Here is a 20,679-nt window from a genome sequence, read left to right on the forward strand (position 1 = left end):
AGGGAAACAAAAAAAGTGGCTAAAGAACAGGCAAATCAAAAATCCATAGAGCAAGGAGGTCCAACAAAGAAGAAAAGAAGAAAATATGTTGCACCCCCAGAGTCAGTTGAAGAAAAGACAAAATCTGACAATAATAAATTCAGAGTGGTAAGACATTCCACCAAATCTAATTTGGAAAGTGTTTGTGATAATATTAGAGATAATGTAGATTTAACTAGGTTAAAGACCATTAATTTTAATAAATTGAGTTGAGAAGAACATAACATAGTGGAAGATTCTATCTATACTATGATGGCCAAGTTCAAGACTACTCCACTTGAACTAGACAATTCTATGCCTATTGAGCTAAGCTCCATTGTTGAGAATAAATGGTATTACTACCTAAATATGGAGAAAGAAATAAAGGAGTCAACATTGGCTTGTGTGATGCCAAACCTTATAAAAGGTCAAATAAGTAAGGCTAGTAAGAAACATGGAAGAAAATTTGCACCCAAATACAGAGCCTTTAGTATTTTGCAAAATAAAATAGAAGATGTTGTAGAGAAATCCACACAATTGGGAAAATTGATTTATGGATTGACTGTACTATAAAAGAAGGGCAAGAAGATCCCTTTGAAGGAAGGAATTATGATGAGGATGGAGAAGAAATGAAAAAGATGAAGAAGGGGAGAAAGAGAAGGAAGAGGGAACAATGGAGGAGAAGACACATAAAAGTGATGAGGCAATAGATGAGGAGCAATAGTAAGAACAGAGTGTCCAAGAAACCCAATTGCCACCACCCAGTCCTCCACATGCAACACCTACATCTGCAAAAACCATAAGTGTGAAGGATGTTCTTGACACCTCAGGTTAGAACATCAATCCATTAACTACAGAGGATCTCAAAAGATCCTTCACCAAACAACATTGCAATCACAGTTGTCCATAACTCTTGTTTTGGTGAGTGTAGAGGAGTTGCAAAAGGTTGTAGCTGAAATTACCAAGGAGAAGGTGAACACACAATAACCAAATTCATAACCTCCCATAGCTACAAATGATCAACCAAAAGAGAAAGTAACACAAGACACAATTTCTAAGGTTGATCCCATAGTGATAGTAACAAGAACTGCCGAGGAGTCAGCAAAGGAGTAGAAAGGACAAAAGGTTCCTATAGCACAAAGACACCTCCTTAAATCATTGTAATTGATCAAAGTAGGAGTGAATAAGAAAAGGAAGAGGAGAAAACCCCAAAGGAAAGAGAGCAAGAGGCAATATAGACATTGGTTAATTTTCCTACTATAGGGAGTCCTACTAAGCAGCCGAGCACTGATGCAATACCCATACAAATTTCAGCACCAGGCTCAAGCTCCACCAAGGTAGCAAGGGTACTTCACTATGGAGACCTTGCACTTGATGAGGAAATAGTCATACCAAGTTATGACTACAAAATAATGAACCTAGCATAGATAAATGAAGTGTAAGAGGCACTAGAAATAAAAAAGAAATAGAAGATACTAAAAAATGATTATAGAAAAAAGAAAGCATTAGTAGAAATCAAAGACATCTTTCTTGATGCATTTAGCTTATTAGTACCTAATGAAACAAAGCCCATTATGGCACAACTATCCAACATAGTGGACCAGGTACAAAACAAAGATCTTGATACTAATGTTAAGTTATTGGAATGGCCTGAGAAGAAGTTTCAAATGAAGGTTAATGAGAAGATATCTAATGAGATAGCACTATCACAAGTGGAACTAGCTAAGAAGGTTGAAAATTTGAAAATAGTACTTGAGAATATATTCTCATTGTACTCCAAATTGTGTGACTCTTCATATTTCACACAAGAGACTAGCCATAGAATACTGAGCTTGGAGAGAAACCTTAAGATATCTAGCACATAGATACGTAAGGATCAAGCTCAAAGTGAGAAGCATTTTGCAACAACACTTCATACTTAGAAGGAGTTAGTTATATTAACAACAGAAGAGGCTAATGTTAAGGTCAAACTTATACAAATTCAGTCTGCCATCACTCCACATGTAGAAGTATTACATAAAGAAGTGGCCTATGCAGAAATTGTTTTGAAGAAAGATCCTAATCTTTCTACATTAGAAGGCCTAGTACATCTTGTAGCAGAGACAACCATCTAGCTCAAAGCACTGGACATTGCCTTAGATAATTGGGATGCTTATCTGAAGATGATAATGGAGGTAAATAAAACATTTTTGGCTAAATATTCCATTCATTCTTAGGACCCTTTGAAATAAGTAATGAAGACACAACCCGAGCACAGAATGGACACAACAGGAAAGGGAAAATTTTATTAACTGTAAAAATATGCTAGTACACCTAGTGCAGAGAAACAGACTCCAAAATAGGCCCTATGGGCTTACAATAGCATAAAATTGGAGATAAATTCTTCTCCCAGTACCTTCTCTCAAACTCCACTCCGAACTGCTTTTTACAATGCCAGAAATGTTCTTAAATAGACACCGGAGGGTTAAGGATTATGAATACATTCTAGAAAGTGCTAGTTGGCATCCACCGACCAAATAGAAGGCTCTAGAAGTCACATTAGAAGTCGGCACAAAATTAGAAGAATCCAAAAATGATAATCAAACTTTCGGGAGGCATAACGTTTGAACCGTAGCTACGATTGACGAACCGTTTACATTTTTGAAAAGCTCTTGAAGTGCTCTATAGCCCTATGGAAATAATTCAATCATCCCCCATTTTTTGGCCCTATTCAAGGTCATTTAATGCCCCTAACTTGACTTTGAAGCATTCTTAGGATGTCTCCAGAAACTAAAAAACTGCGATAACTTTCAAACTGTGGGGCCTTTTGACCTGATTCTTTTTTTGGAATGCTCTAAATTACAATAAAAATCATTTGACCAATTTACACCTTCTAGTTCACCAAAATGATGGCTCAATAACATGCTCCTATTTTTTTGGCATTTACACATATCCCAAGGTGGTTAAAAACTCTAACCCAGAACACTAATAGTGGAACTGTGAGAGTTGGAACCTTTATTTGACCCAAATGGGTATCTAGAAATGAAAACACATGAAATAGAAACTGAGTCTAAGTACATTTTTTTTTGGATGACACAGGATTGCCCTTATACCTCTGGATGCTCTTGCATCAATAAGTGTCGAGAAGGGAGAGATATTCATGTAAGGGGGATATATACTAAAGATAGTAGATAATAAGAATGGATGTGTAGATAAAGGGAGAAGTACATTTTTGAGATGGAGATAATAAATGAGACCCAAAGGAGAATGAATGAAGATATTCAAATTTTGAGTTTTGAGGAGAGATAAGGAAATAAAGCCAAAAGGACAACAAATTGCAAGAAGATGGGAAAGGGGGAGTACAAACAGACCAGAAACATGGTAAACAAAAATAGAGGAAAATGAATGATAAGGCAGATAATGGAAATAGCATGAGACAAATTCATCTTAAAGAATCTTGGTTACATGAAATGGCACATCAACTCAGTGGGAGTTATAGATTTTTAAGGTATATAGTCTTCTACAAAATTTTAAACAAGTTTTTGAAGTTTTGACCATATGCCAAACAAAATGTGTATTATACTCATAGAGAATAGATTCATAATGTTTAGTTAAGTGTTTTTGCCACTCATGTCAAAAGGGGAGATTTTTGGTCTCAGATTGGTTTTGATAATTGAGTGTCAACACACTTAGCCAATTTTTAAGTTGATGCCAAGTATAATACAGATGTCGAGCTATAGTATGTGCCAAGCCAAAAATTCAATAGGTGCCGAGTGAATTTAAGGTGCCAAGAAAGTATCAAGTGCCAAGTGATAAGTGATGTTGAGTCACTATAGATGTTGAGTCACTATAGGTGTCGAGAAAAGTATAGATGCTGAGTGAAATAAAATTATTATAAGAGTCAAGTGAGATAGAATTCCTATATGTGCCGAGCATCAGGAAATAGTAAGTGTCAAGTAACATAGAATCGGCATAAAACTTAGAAAAGGAAGAGCAGCACTACAAAATTCAGTTGGTTAGAATAGAGTATTAGAATTTCAAGGAGAGACTTATCAGATAAAAAAGGATCAAAATAGATAGAGCAGAATGAGGACCTAGAATCAACAATTGAAGATTACAAGTCATTAGGTCAAGAATTTCTAAGACTCTCTAGCCATTGTATTAGGAATGAAAATCCTATGATGATAGGTTGGTTTAATAGCCATGTTGTAAATCTTTAAACAAGGTGCTAAATCCTTTAACAGGGTAACATTCCAAGTGAGTGTTTGTAAATCCTTTAACCAGATCACTTTTAATAGGGTGTAAAGTCTTTAACAAGACAGACCTTTCATAGGGTAGACCATTGTAAGTGGTGAAACTTTGTAACCTTAAACAGTTACATATTGCTCCAATGATAATTTATGGGTTTCATCCTCACCCCAGTTTTACCTTCTCATTTTGGAGGGATTTTGGGTTACCAAAATCTTGTGTTATCTATTTTCATGCATGTGTTTATTTTTCATGTTAAGTAGATATGTTAGATGCATGTGAATGATCTCAGCTAAAAGTTTTAAAAGGTTAAAGTTAGTTGCTTATGATTCGCCCCCCACCCCCCTCAGAAGAAAACCTTCCCACTTGTAAATTCCAACAACATAAAATAGTTAATTCAAAATTATAAGTAAAATTGAAAAAGAATATTAATGCTAAAGATTAAAACCAAATAAAATCATAATTTTAAATTTAATTCTAATCCTACCATTGGATTAAAAAAATCTCTAACCCTAAATATATTAATCAAATTTGACCATGTTAAAATCCAATCCTAAGTTAAATTCAACATTAGGTATAGAGTTGAACCAAAACTATAAGGGATGTTTGTGTATGGACAAAAGGGGGAGGGGGAGAGAGATGACATAGAGGTCAATAGAGAAATATACATACATGGAGACACAAAAAACATACATTTAAGTACATAAGTAGAACCCTAATCTTTAACCTAATTAAAAATTACATCATACTCAACTATAATCCTACCATTAAATTAAACTAATCCCTAATAAAAATAATTAACCATATTGTACCCCTATGTTAAAACTAATTATGTAGTAAAATAATTTACCATTTAATATTATTCCTAATAGTAAACTTTATGAAAAAATAATCTTAAATTTTATTCAAAGCATGTAACCAAACCCTAACAAACATTTGCATGTAAAACATATGAGGTAGAGAGAGAGAGAGAGAGAGAGAGAGAGAGAGAGAGAGAGAGAGAGAGAGAGAGAGAGAGTACAACACACACACACACACACACACACACACACGTACAATATATATTTTTAATGTTGAATTTGTAAATGTTCTTTTATATTAAAAATATGTATAATCAAATTACACTTCAGAAAAAAAAAATGAACAAATTTTACAGGGAAATGAATATGGAAATTACAGAGCGAGGAGCTAAAGTGAAACAATTGAAGATTGTATCGAGTGACCACTATTTAAAAATGCAAAATGTTAAGTATTTCATAACTTACTCCTCATTTGAAGGACCTCTTTTTCAATTAAATTTTTTATTGTTCTTATTAACTGCTTATTCAATGAAATTATTAACTACCTTTAAAATGAAATTAGTATTTATACTATGCGTAGGAGGGTTTTTTTGATGATTAAAGTACAAGGAAAGGCATTTGATGGAACAAACCCGGTAAGAGTTTACCACTATTAAGAAAAATAAAAACTTGAATTATGAAGAACACATACATTTTGTATTGAAGATAGCAACATCTTAAAATTTAGCCGTCAGTTAATGTGGCTACACTTTTCCATTAATAATTTTTTTTTCCAGTTTATTAATTCCTTATTCTATAAAAAAAACCTTGATATAGAGAACACAATTGAAACAAAATGATGTAGCAATCATGGAGATTCAATATTGTCAATGACAAATTTCTATCTTCCACAATCACAAAGATTCAAATGGAGAAAAAAACATCATTGTTAGCCATCTAAATTCTACCATTAAAGGAATAAATTTTTGAAAATTATAAATTTTCAAATTTTTTTAGCTTTTCGTATAGATTTACGACCTTCTAAATTTCTTTTGAATAGATCACACTCTATAACATTTCCATCCATTACAATCAAGATTACTAAATTAATATTTTAAAAATATATTTTTAAAAATAAACTATTTACTAAAAAAATAAAAATAAAGCATCTAATGATTTAGGTCAAGAAATACAATTGTATTAGCTTCTATAAGTGATGAAGGGCCACACCATCCTTACCAACTTGCAACTAAGAATGCAATAATATGGAGACAAAGAGATGACAAAATGCTTTGCAAAGCATGCTTTTATTATACTTGAAAATCCTTACAACATCAACAAGATGATATCACAGTTATGACTTCCTCCAAAAGAAGTTTACAAATGCTTCAACATAAGAGAACTCTCAAATAATAGCTTCAACAAGCAGAGTCTTCACACCAAGTGCTTCACCAAGAGCTTCCACCATGATAACTTCTACAAAGAAGAGCTTACACTTGAAGAGCTTCTACTTGAAGAGCATGATTACAAATGACCATAAGCCTTTCTTAAATAGGTACTTCCAACCCATGACATTACAAACAAAACCAATGTGGGATAAAAATTAAATACAACTACCTTTTTAAAAAAATATTAAATTCCCACCCAAATACAACTAAGCACCACCATGTGGACCAATTAGAAAATTTAATTTAATTTGTGGATCACAACAAATATTAAATGCATGATTTAAGGAACTTTCCACAAACTTCAAAGATGCCACCTACACACCTTGATAAATGAAATGCCAACCTTTTTCTTATTTTTTCTATTGACACCACCTATGTACCTTGAAAATACAAATTCCTCTTTTCTCTCTTTTTCCCTTTTTTCCTTTTTAAAAAAAATTATCGTGCCTCTAATTTTTGTCACTTTCTCTCTCCTCCATAATTTTTTTATTTTTAATTTTTTTACATTCAACATGCCTTCTTTATGTTTGATGCAAGATGCTCTTGCATCCGACACCCATGGCAGGAAAAAAATTGTGAACATGGATTCACAAAATGATGTAGCCACTATCGATATATATATTTTCTCTTCTTCCAACACATAGTTGGAACAAGTATCTGCTATCGATCTATTTCCTTCTTCCTTCATTTCCAACACCTAGATGAAACAAGTGTTTGCTACTAAAAATACTCTTTCATAATGAACTCTATCCAAGTATAACTTTCATCATCCTCCAATATTGTAGAATTAAATACACCTATAATAAACTCAACTATACCATACCAATCTTCTTTTGCATACCAAACATCACTAACAAGATCCTCATGCAAACCATTATCATCATCTTTCAAATTCATCTCAAAGACATCATCCCATGATTTGTAAGAATTTACCTCTTTTACATATTCATCTTCTCTTTTTTCGTTCATATTGTAAAAAAGGCATGTAATCGCTTCATTTGTTTGACCTCCAACCAAGGCATTATACTCTTTCTTGACTAGTACAATCTTCAAATCATCTTCATCTAGTTTAGGCTCATGAGTCTTGCCATCTTGATGTGCTTCCTCTTCTCTTTCACCTTCTTCAACTTCTGGTTCAAAAATAACTTCCTCTTCATCCTCTTGCTCTTCTTTTGTATCATATGTGTGATAGTCCACTAGATCTTCTTTCTTTTTTTCATCCAAGGAATTGTCATTGTTGGCCTAGTTTTTCACCACCCCTGTTTTGTTGTATTTAGCAGTGAAAAACCCTAAATGTGCACTCCAAGTAATTTGAAATTTGGTTTTTAAAAAAAACCCTAGGCAAAAAATTCACCAAATAACCTTGTGCCTTGCCTTGTTTGGCCCTAGCCTTTGAGAACTTTAGAAAGAATTGTTTCAAATAAATTTTGGTGAGACATTTTTATCCTAAAGATTTATCTGTGCAAAGATGCCTTATTAATATTTTGATAAACTTTATAAAGTTTTCCTAAGTTGCATTATTTTATTTGAAAAAAGGTCCAAGTTGCAATATCTTTCAAGCATCATAGATCCTTTTAAGATTGAGGGTTGAGGCTTGCTAGCAATATGGAGCTGCGAGGTCTTTAAATATTGCAGGCAAGTGCCTTTTTGACACGTAGCCCCTACTAAAATTTCAACCTCAGTGCACCAAAAAAGGTTCGTGGTTGTCAGAGCTAATTAGAACTTTTGCAAGTTTGTCAGTACTTTTCGTGCACATTTTGGATTTTTTGCAATATCATTGGTTGAGTTACTAACAAAGATATGCCTTTATCACTAAGAAGCATCAACCATTGATTTCATTTGAATCAAGGGCTAGCACTTTCTCACAAGAAGGAGATGCTCGTGAAATAAATAATGTGGGGAAGCGTCAATAGGACAAGTGGCACAGTCTGACAATATGGGCCTGCCGTTCTCAAGGATGATGTTGAGATGTTTTTTGTGGCAAGTGTTAGACAAGTTGGATTGGATGGAAATATTTTATTTTTCACTTTAGCCAACGTGGTATTTAAAATGTCTGATTCTATAACTGTTGATCTGTCAAAGATCAAAGGCCAACGCATGCCAGCATTTTGAAGTTGCAAGAAAGATAAATAATGTGGGCAAGCGGTTCTTGGACATGTGGCAAGCTGGGGTCAAGAAATTTTAACTATATGCTATGGTGTGACAAACTGTAAAGTGATCGCTGACATGTACTGCTAGATGTGCCACTGCAGAAGTTTGTTTTCCAAATGGAAGTGAAGCCTTATCAGCCATAGATCTTTCAAAGATCAAGGGCTGGCGCACGCTGGCATCATGAAGCTCCTAGTCAGAGAAGGAATGCGGGTATGCACCTTTGCAACACATGTCACAGTGGGGCCGAATTATGGAAGAATGTTGGGTCACCCCATGTGGTCTGTCACTTGTGCTTAGCTGGAAATACTTATGATGTGGGTACGAAAAGTTTCAAAAATTAATGCAATAGTCAGATCAATCAGAGCATGCAGATTGAAAGCAGTCACTTCATTGGCCCAAGTGGATGATGCAAGTATAAAAAGAAAATTTTTTTCACACCATTGATCCTATCTTGATCAACGAGGGACACGTACCCATATTAAGAACTTGAATGAAGTTTAGGTAAAGTGGGTATGCACCTTGTATACACGTGTCCATGGTAATGTCACTTTTTTCATCTTGTAAGGTTTACAGATTTCCAACATTAACCATGATGTACATGAAATCATTGATATGGATGACTTTCAAGCAAGATATGATGCAAAAAGAATATACTCGAGGACAAGGCCATTGCAGGAGCATGCTACTAAAGTTGGTCTATGATTACTGCTAGCACACCTGAGCCATTACTTAAAAGACATTTTAACCCTAGGGCTCAGGCATTGTATGTTTCTCTTTGTAAGATTTTTGGGATGGATGAAGCCAAGCAGATCCCAGGCTCAATTGTCCTCATAATGGCTCAAACTCTTCAATTTGGGATGAGCACTATTCTAAATTTTGCTACCTTCCTTGCAAAGGAGATTCACAATGGTTTGGTGGGAATGGTAAGGGGAAAAGTGAACAAACCATTCTATTGGTATTCATTGCTTGTGCATGTATGCTTGTACAAGGGATTTACCTTCTTCTCCAAGGGTATGGAGTTGGAAACAACTAGAAATAAAGAGAGGAATCCAGTACAGTTGTGGAGTGTGGATATGACCTCAAAAACCATAGATGCCAGTTATGCGATGATGCAGGAGCATCTAGAGGTATAAGGGCAATCCTGTGTCACCCCAAAAAAATGTACTTAGACTTAGTTTCTGTTTCACATGTTTTCATTTTTGGACACCCATTTGGGTCAAATAAAGGTTCCAACTCTCACAGTTCAACTATCAGTGTGCTAGAAAATCCCAAAAAAATAGGAGCATGCAATTGGGCCATCATTTTGTAACCTAGAAGGTGTGAATTGGCTAGATGAATGTAATTTTGATTTAGAGCATTCCAGAAAAAGAATTAGGTCAAAAGGCCCCACGGTTTGAAAGTTATTGCAATTTTTCGAGTTTTGGAGACCTCCTAAGAATGCTTCAAAGTCAGGTTAGGGGCATTAAATAAACTTGAAAAGGGCCAAAAAATGGGGGATGAGCAGAGCTCGTCCATAGGGCTATAGAGCGCTTTGAGAGCTTTCCAAAAATGTAAATGGTTCATCAATTGGAGCTATGGTTCAAAAGTTATGCCTCCCGGAAGTTCGATTATCGTTTCTGGATTCTTCTAGATTTGCGCCGACTTCTAACACAGCTTCTGGAGCCTTCTATTTGGTCGGTGGATGCCTACTAGCACTTTCTAGAATGTACTCCTAGTCCTTAACCCTCCGGGGTCTATGTAAGGAGATTTTTGGCATTGTAAAAGGCAGTTCGGAGTGGAGTTTGAGAGGAGGTACTGAAAGGAGAAAATTATCTCCTCATTTATGCTATTGTAAGTCCTTAGGGCATGTTTTTAAGTTTATTTTCTCTGTACTGAATGTACTAGCTTATTTTTTAGTTAATACAATTTACCTTTTCTGTTGTGTCCATTCTGTTCTTGGGTTGTGTCCCCATCATGTGATGTTTGACATATATTTTGCATCAAATCTTAGATTACTTTTGAGATGAGACATCCCTACAATTCCACAAGCATTGTTAGAATTGGTCAGACCCAAGGACCATGCAAAAGGGCTACTGGTTAGTCATAATTGGGGGGATATAATTCCCTATAATGTTTCAATAGTAATAAGAGTATATGGATTCTTGGGAAAGCCTCATGTTCTACCTTTCCATGTGCCCTTGAAGATAGGGATAGCTGAGCTCCTATGGCAGATAGGCACTATAGATGAGAAGGAATTTTCTAAGAAGGATACCTTCTTTCCAATTGTTATTGTAGTGCATGATTTTGTTTTTGCTAGGAAAGGGTGGAAGCATTTGAATTTGTTTTTAGATAGATATAAAATGGCAGAATCTCATGCCAAATTTATTGATCCTAAAGAATTCTATCACCTCTTAAGAGAGAGGGTGAAAGCTTCTCGCATGGTACAACAACTTTATTATCTAGAGGATATAATCAGAAATGTTTTCACTTTGCAAGAATAGGAATTGAGGAAAGAAAAATGGATAGTATTCAGTAAGACTTTAGAATTCATTGATTCTTTTGACCTCGAGTATGATCCATTGAAAGATAAGAAATACTAGGGAGCTAAGATGTAGGCATTGATGAATAATTTTGCTATAATAATACAAGCCATGAATGAGAAGAAGGACACATATGTCAAGGCTTGTCCAGACAAGGCTGCAGAGGTGCAGAAGAGAATAAATAGTAGAAATATGGTGTCTCTTGGTCAGTATACTTTGCAGAGAAGGGCAGGTTATATGATGGTTCAAAGTGTGCAACAGGCACCCCTTCATTAGAGGCCAAGACCAAAAAGTCCACTTGTAGCTAGTGCTCCAAAAAGATAAAAGTTAGAGAAAGGGTCTTTTTTCAAGGTGGAGCAATATTCCCCAAGCCAATCTCCAATTAGGATTGATGATGAAACATCTCTAAGAGAGCAGCTTAGAAAAATTGGTGGACAGGGAGATGTAACTATTACCTCCACAGATTTGGAGATTGGAGAGCCATGAGAACCACCTACACCTTCCTTGGATTTAACTGTGGCTGATTACCAAGGTAAGGAAATTGATCCAATAGTTGCCCAAGTCTCTGAGAAATTTATTAATGATGAAAATTTTGTGAAATCTAGGGCATTTGCTCAAATTTTATGGAGGCTAAATATAAGAAATTTTGACAAGACTTGTGAAAAGATAAAGGCAGAGCAACCTGATAAATCAGACTCTGTTATTAAAGAAGAGGTAAAGTCTAAATTTTTGAATGATTTTTCTCAATTTATCCTTGAGGCCAGAAGGCAAATAATTAGATAGTCAGGAGTCCTTATTTTTCCTGAATGGGATATAGTGAATGCTATAGTTTTTGATTCAGTAAGGAAACAAAAGGATGTCTAGTTTAAGATTGAGGAAGAGATATTATAGGCTCATAGGGGAGTCAAATTTAGTGTTGACCACCAAGCCCTTATTATTTGGTCAATTGAAGAAAGAGACAAGACTAGAATGCAGGAAATCTCTACTGCATAACATACTGGTGCATTGACAATTTTTAGGGCTGGTGAGGTAGGCAGTAAGAAAATAATAGAAATGGCCTCAGAAATGCTAAAATTTGGTAGTGTTGTATCTGGCCAGGAAGAAGATAAATTTTCCCAACTCAATGCTAGGTTTGAAGAAGTTTCGAAAGCATATGAGGAAAGGGGTATGCAGATACAGTCATTGGAAAACAAAGTATCCCAAATGGAGAAGGTACTAGGGAAAAGAAAAGTAGAAGAATCTAGCAGACCTAGGATTGTATACCCTCCCAGGCCACTTGTTGAACCTTTCAAGTCCACTCCAATTGTTGAAGTATGAGGCACCCTAGAAAGGCCATCATTCTACACTGCAGAGGAATTTGAGGAAGAGAAGAATAAATTGTATGCATTGCATGTAGAACTAAATAATTAGTTTGAGGAGAAAATAAGGTAGGGTATATGTATTTAGTAGATAAGATTGAGTGGCCATCATTTTTTGATTTTATATCAGGGATTAACCATTAGGAATGAATTGAAGAAAAATGAAGCTACATTCAGACCCCTCATGCAGAAATGGACAGAAAGAAATAGAGATATCACTATTACGTGTATATCCGTCATTCAACTACTATGTCATCAAATAGAACAGATCTTTGATTTTCTTAATAAATTGAAAGGTTTTGATGACAAACAAGATTATTTTCAAAAAAGATTAATTATTTGTTTTTCCCAATATATTATAGAGAAGTTTGATTTATTTCCTTGTGCTTTAAAGACTATTGTTAAAGTGAAGGAAAAGGAAGAATGGAAGAGGGAGCTAGATGACCTCTTTTGTGAAAGAATAAATAAGGTTGTAAATGAAATGGGCCATTTGTTATGGGCAATGAAAAATGAGGAGTTGGTTAAAGTGCAAATAATCTACAACTCCATTACAAAAGACTTGGTTGATATAGAGGCAGTTGCAAATTCTCTAGTAACTGTACAAAGGGAGGTTCTAAATTTTGATTGGCCAAATGATACTACTAATAATGAGTGGAAAGATAAATTCATGTCTACAGAAAAAATAGAAGGAGATGTTGAGGTGGAGGATGATGATAAAGAAGAGGGTACAAAAGTAGAAGCCACCTCTGCCATTGATAATTAAGACAAAGAAGATCCTCAGGTAGTAGGATATGACTCATCACTATCACATTTGATGGGCACCTATCCTGAGGAACCTGAACACTGAAGGAATCTGATCATATTGGTTTTTTCTTCCCAAAGGGAATAACAAAAATGGACCCACAAAAGGAATGTTTGATGTATAAGTCTTTTTGTTACTCTCATTTTGTCATCTTGTGATAGGTGTATGCAAATATTTCTTGTAAAGGACACCTGTCAATTTCTCTTAGCCTGAAGCTTGTTGCATCTCACACTATATAAGTGAGATTCCAGGGCTAGAGAAAGGGTTTGATTTCTATTAATTCTAGGTGATATACTTAGTCTATTTTTTTGGTTCAATGTTTGGAGCAAGTTTATGATGTATTTTCTCTATTAGTTCATGAGAATACATGAATATAGAATAATCTCTGTGTTTCTTCCTAAGGTCATTCTGAGTTTACTATAAATGTATACAATTTTGAAAGAAAATGAATACAAATTATGAGCTATCCCCATATCAATTCTTTCTGAATTTTGTCTCCTTTTCATTACTTGGTTATCTTGATGTTGTATGAGTAAAGGCTTGTGCAATTGAATGCAATCTAGTTAGGTTGTACATCTGTTCATCACTGCTATTAGTTCAATGAATTAAGTAAAAGCTTTGATGAATTTGATAAGGTTGCTATAGTATTAAGAAGGATTTTTGAATGATGAATTCTGACAAGAATTACTGATAATATTTGTTTTAAGGCAACAAATTAGATCTGAGGATTTGTAGTAGACTCTAAGCCCTAATGGATTAGGCACTGGTCAAGTTGATTCAACTGGAAGAGAAATATGTTCTAAATGGTTTTCAAATGCAGAATTATAATAAATTTTAGTTTTATTTCCTGTAGATGTTCAAAGTTGGCCAGTACTTGTTTGCATGGAATGTTTTAGCTTCAGTTAGCCACTATTGTTGAGAACACATGCAGATCTATAGAAGAATTTTGGCCAGATCTATTATATGGGATGTGTTTATCAAATTGTCAAGAATTATGCATGTATTTGAGGATTTGAGATGAGAATCAAAATGAAACTAAAATAATTTTCATACAGTGTTTCCCAGTCTTGAATCATCCCTAGGTATACCCACCCTTGTTTTGCAGAGCCTAAAGAGTAGAAAACCACCTTTGGTTTTGTTGAAGTTGGGTCCAAATGGTTTGCACACATAATTTTTAATAGGAATTGGCTAATCCTTAGACTGTGTGAGTGATATCACTTTGGTATTGAGCATTTTGTTTTTTAGTAGTTTTAAAACACCAACAATCAACATCTCTTTTCTGGTGATGTGCTTTTCTCTTTCACAACTCTTCTTCTAATTCGTTCACTTGGTTTTGCAAATCAAAGAATGCAACTTGTAATGCCTCTTGATATCTTGGTCTAATTTTCTCGAGTCTAGGAATCCTCAAAATCCATCCAATCACTAAATTCATCTTCTTCTTTCTCTTCTCCATAATCAAGTCTTCATAAGACAATCTTTGTCCAACACAAGGACCTCATGTAAACTGCCTCACAATCAATGATTTGTCTACACACTTAGATGAAATCATGATCCTTGTGAAAAATGCCTCATAGTTGGTTATCTATCTACACAATCAAGAACTCCTTGAAAAAATTCACCCAACCCAAGGTCTTGGTGCAAACTACCTCATGTTCAATGATCTATCCACACGCTCAGGAACACCCACTCTGATACCACTTGATGAGGGCACAACCCAAGACAAAATGAACACAATAGGAAAAGGGGAATATTATTATTAGAAGTGATATGCTATTAAATTCAGCACAACAAAAATAGACTCAATGACATGCCCTATGGCTACAATGTTATCAAATTATGGAGAAAAACCTTTCTCATAGTACCTTCTCCCAAACTCCACCAAAAATTGCATTTACAATGCTAGAAATGATCTTAAGTAACCCAAATTAGGTTTAGGGTTAGGAATATATTTTAGAATATTCTATTTGGCATCCACTTCCAAAATATAAGGTTCTAGAAAACACATTAGCAATTAGTGTAAAATTAGAAGAATCTAGAAATGTTAGTCCTACTTTTGAGAGATACAACTTTTGATTCAGGACTCCGATTGACAAACTGTTTACATTTCCAAAAAGCTCTAGCCTAATGGATTAAATTTTCTCTTCTTCAATTTTTTGGGCCTATACAAGGCTGTTTAGTGCCTCAAATTTGACTTTGAAGTGCTCTTAGGGGGTCTCCAAGCAACTTAAAACTGCAATAACATTCAAACCGTAAAGTCTTTTGACCTAATTCTTTTTCTAGAGTGCTTTTAATTACAAGCATAATCATCCCTCCAACTTACACCCTTTAGATCAGCATAATTATGGCTCAATTACAAAATAACCTATTTTCTACATTGGCACGTATGCCAAGGTGCTCAAAAACTCTAACCCAGAAAACCAATAGTGGAACTATGAGAGTTGGATTATTTATTTGACCCAAATGGGTATCCAAAAATGAAAACACATTAAACAAAAACTAACACTAAGCATATTTTTGGGCGATTCTTGTGCAAAATAAGAAAAATGGACAAAATCTCTAACCAATAACTCTTTTCTAATTTGTTCTATTTTTTGTGAGTTACTAAAACGTTACTCTTGAAATTTTAATTAAAGAAAGAGCTTTTATCATTCAACTATAAAATGACAAGATTGGAATAAAAACAAAATAAATAAGGAAGTTGGAAATATCAGTTGAGGTTCTTCTTTTGAGTACCTATTGTTGTCCATTGCTTCCAATTCCTAGGTGAAGCATGTTTTGTTATACTTCCCTTTATTCTTCTAGCTCTTTTCCAAAACCTGTGTCTATTTCTATGTGTCACAAGTGAATTTAATAAAAAATCCCCAATTGATAGCAACAATGATAGGAAGCATGATAAGTATAGTAACAAAAACATCTCTGTCAAGAACTATCTAGATATAGATATGTTGAAATAGAAATATATTAAGTATATGCACTCAACAACTGATTCATAGAAGTATTTATAGTTCTTCCTTTGTGGTATTATACAAATTTTCTATGAAAGTAATAGTAAAAGCCTGAATACCTATTTCTATATATTCAAGCTTATAAAATCAAAAGCCTAATTTGACAATAACTAACTCATCTCCTAACAAATATAACAATCGATCAAATTATAATAATGATAAAATATAAATATATAGTTTTCAAAGATGATAAGAAACATGTAAAGTTTTCCATGTACATCATATCATCTTTATTAATTCAAACCGATTCAATAGGAAACCATGTGTACTCTGAACCAAAACCAATAAGTATTGAAGTTTTCAAAGCAATCCTAGAAGTTTATTTTTTCATACATTTGCTAACACTGACCTATTTTGAAAAGATTTTGTTTGTTAGAAGGGAATATATAGGGATTGAAGAGATATGAAAAGAGATAGAGCAGCTTTAAACGAAAAAGTATGAACAAATAAATGTAGAGAAAGATATGAAGAGTTTTACATTTGTGTTGGATATGAAAATCTAATCAGGGAAAATTTTATTGTGCTTATACTACCTATTCAATAAATTAACCATCTAATGATTTAGATGAAGAAATACAATTGTATTAGCTACTATAAGAAAAATGGACAAAATCTCTAATGTGGATCACCCATATTTTTATTCTTTTTAAAGACCCACTGCCCTTGGTATTCATAAAGAACCTCTTACATTTGAATTTCTTGTAGCGCCACAATTAACGCTAACCCTCAAAATAATCATAATTGGAAGAAATGGGAGAGAATCCCTAGATCATGGTTTCTCAAGTTTCTTTGGAGAAATAGTTCTAGAAATAAAAACTGAATTAGATATAGGTCATTGTGTCCAAATTTCCTTATAATCCCTAAATTAATCAAACTACTTTTTGCCCATCCCATGTTCTATAGGCTTCCATCTATAATTCATCACTATAGTGTGTCAAGAATATGATAACTTAACATTGCTATTTGGTCTCAAATGAACAAGAATCCCATACATGCATTACTTTTGAACTAAAAACTTACTCTTGAAATTTTGACTAGAGAAAGAACTTGCATCATTCAACTCTGGAATGCCAAGATTGGAATGAAAACAAAATATTAGTTGAGTTTCTCCTTCTACACACAATAGTAAAAAGAGTACCTGAGTTGTTTGTTGCTTCCAATTCCTAGCTGAAGCACGTTTCATTATGTTTCCCTTCTATGTTCTCCTAGCTCTTTCCCAAAACCGGTGTCATAACGAAGTCGCTAAGGTTTTAGAAATCCCATTACTTATTGAAATTGGTTACAATTTTATTAGTTTAAAAACAATGTGAAGCCGTAAGGTTTAAAGAAATCTCGTTATTGATTGAAATTAGTTACAATTCTTTAGCTAATAAAAGAAAGTTGAAAACTATCATATGCGTTTCATGGATTTTTGGGCTGATAAAAAATGTTGAAAACTATCATACGTGTTTCACGGATTTCTAGTTCATCACAAATTATTGGTCCTTCATAGATTTGAGGGTCTTCATGTGGTTGAAGAGCCTTTTGGCTAAATACAACAAAACTAAACAATTTTAATTATTTCTTATTTCTCACTTTAAAATACTATAAAACTGTAGTTTAGATTAATTATTGTTTGCCACATAAAGTGGTCTTATATGAGTTTCTTTAGTTTACACCTAGGTATATCAATTCTAGGATCATAGACTCATGAATTAAGATATCATGATGGTTGTTTCAAGTGAAGATAGTAATAATTATATTAATTTTTTTTTTTTACTTTAAAATACTATAAAAATTTGGCTTAGATTAATTTTTAATTTTTAGTTAAAGTGGTCTTATATTAAAAGTTCAATTTACATCAAAGTTTGTCAATTCTCAAGAGAGGAAGACTAATTAATTAAGATATTATGGTTGTTTGTTAAAGAGGTGAAAGATAGTGACTGTAAAATGATGATTAAGTACATCTATGAAATTAAATGTGTAGAAAAAATTCCAAACAAGAGTTATCTAGAGCTAGAGTCTTGCCTTAGGAAACTTTATAGTTGAATAAAAGATAACCAAACATGATAAATATAAAAATGTATTTCAAAGTAATGACCAAAATAAATTGATAAAATGTATTTGAAAAGTTACAAAGTGCATGTCATCTTGCTCAATTCAAAATAATCTATAAAATATAATTTAAAATAATTAATAATAATAATAATTATTATTTAAGTATTTTTTTGTTTATTGCTTAGAGAGTTGATTACTTAAATGCCATAGTCAGTTAATAGAAGAACAAAATATTATAAGAATGTGCATTTTTATTTCTCAAATGTAATTTGTCTACGTACCCAATAGTTATATTGGATTAAGACTTTTTTCCAATGTGCATATCATATACAGACAAAGTAATCCATTAAAGGTTTCACAAGTTTTGTGGCCTAGGATACCCTAGGCCACATTTATTGCATTGAAGGCAATGAATTTTCTCAATTTAATCAAACATATTTCCTTCATTTTATGGAGAAAAACATAAAAGAAGATCAAAGAAAATTAAGAAATGTATACACACAACATTACAACGTTGACACAAACATACACAATGTGCTATGTACAAAACATAAAATCTTGTCAATGAAATTTCAATCAATTTAACTAAAAAAAAGTTTCTTCTCCTTCACTCAATTTACTCCATTCTTTAAAATTATTGTAAGTCAACAAAAATAATAATTGTTATTTATGTTTTATTAATGTGTCTCCTACAATCTATATAATTAACTAGAACCAAAAACCCTAATTGTTGAAGCAAGCCATTAAATAATGTGAGTCCCCTACTACTACCCATAATTTTTCTTTTGTCATATGAAATAAGAAATGGATATGTTGATCTCCTCACCTATCTGAAAATGAATTCTAAAACAAACATAATTTGGAATGAATATTTTTATGATGCTGGAAGCAAAATAAATGCTCTTAAATTTCTTCTTCTGTTAACAATTTTTTCTCTCTTAATTTTGCCTTCTAACTCATTAGAAAATGCACAAATTAGAGGAAATTTTACTAGCATTGAGTAAGGGAGGGGAAGCGGTAACCATATAGAATAAAGAGATAGTGAAGATGATGATGAATAAAATCCTATTTTGAATTATGCTTTCTATCTTGAGAAATGGATAGATTTTGTAAAGGGGAAGGAAATAAGTTCTGAAAATATGTGAAGAGAATGGCTTACCTGCACTTATCTTCCATAGCATAAATTCTTGCAAAAATTAAACTTTAATAGGTTGTGAAGCTGGAAAAGAGTCACGATTCTAAATTGAAATGCAAAAGTTTGTGAACTACAAAAATAGGCAATATAGATATAATTCAACATATTTTATATGTGAACATTTGGTATACATATAATTGAAAAATCTAGTGAACTAGGCTATATGTGAGGAAAACTGTTGAATTAGATGAATTAGATAGACCGAACAAACAAAACATAAACACAATTTCCATAATTAAACAAGAGCTACTATGCAGCTAGAGTCCCGCCTTTTGTCAAAAATAGAAATGGAGGATTTGTGATTATTTAGTTCTTGTTGTAATGTTATAATGTTTGGAAGGATTTGATTATTTAGTTCTTTTTGTAATGTTTTAATGTTTGGAAGGTAATAACTATTTGTTATTGTTATATTAGTTTCCACATATCTACATATACATTTAGTTAATATCTAAAAAATAAAATAAATTCTTAAAGAAATAAGAGTGTTCAAAGAGCATGGTTTATTAAAATAAATCAATCTTATGAGGAATAACTTGGAACATGGTGACAAGTGTAAAAACTTCACAAAAAATTTACTTGGTAACCAAGTGGTACAGTGAGTGCCAAGCTACTTAGCACCTTAAGGAGCTGAGTGATAGACAAAGTTGCTCAGCAACAATGGCTTCCTTGGTTAGGTAAGAACTAAGTGAGCTCAGTTAGAATAGAGCTAGAGATGACTCGGTAAACATTGGAAGAACTTAGTCAACACAGATGCAGCTCAGTTTTCACAACACAACCAAATACTAATGGAGTTAGCACAAAGAGTTTGGTAAAAAAGGAACTGAGTGAGTTAGTAACATACTTACAATCTAGTTTCTTCCACCATTAAAATGTAGAGATAAGAATAGAGACTTGCAACTCTATTTTGCAAAACTACTAAACATGATGCTAGACAAATAAAAAATGAAGACAACTAAAAGCCAAATAATTGGAGATTGACTAATATGCCTTCTTTCTTAGTTTCTATTCCAAAAATTAATTCGTTACAAATCTGGGAGCATATGGCTTCAACCAAAGTCAAAATGCATTAACCTAAAACTTCTATTTATGGTATTAACTTGCAGCACAAGATTGTTGCATACAATATTGCAAAGAATAAAG

The sequence above is a fragment of the Cupressus sempervirens genome, chromosome 10, assembly GCF_028749045.1.
Source record: "Cupressus sempervirens isolate cs-2001-9-10 chromosome 10, ASM2874904v1, whole genome shotgun sequence".
Classification (NCBI taxonomy): Eukaryota; Viridiplantae; Streptophyta; class Pinopsida; order Cupressales; family Cupressaceae; genus Cupressus; species Cupressus sempervirens.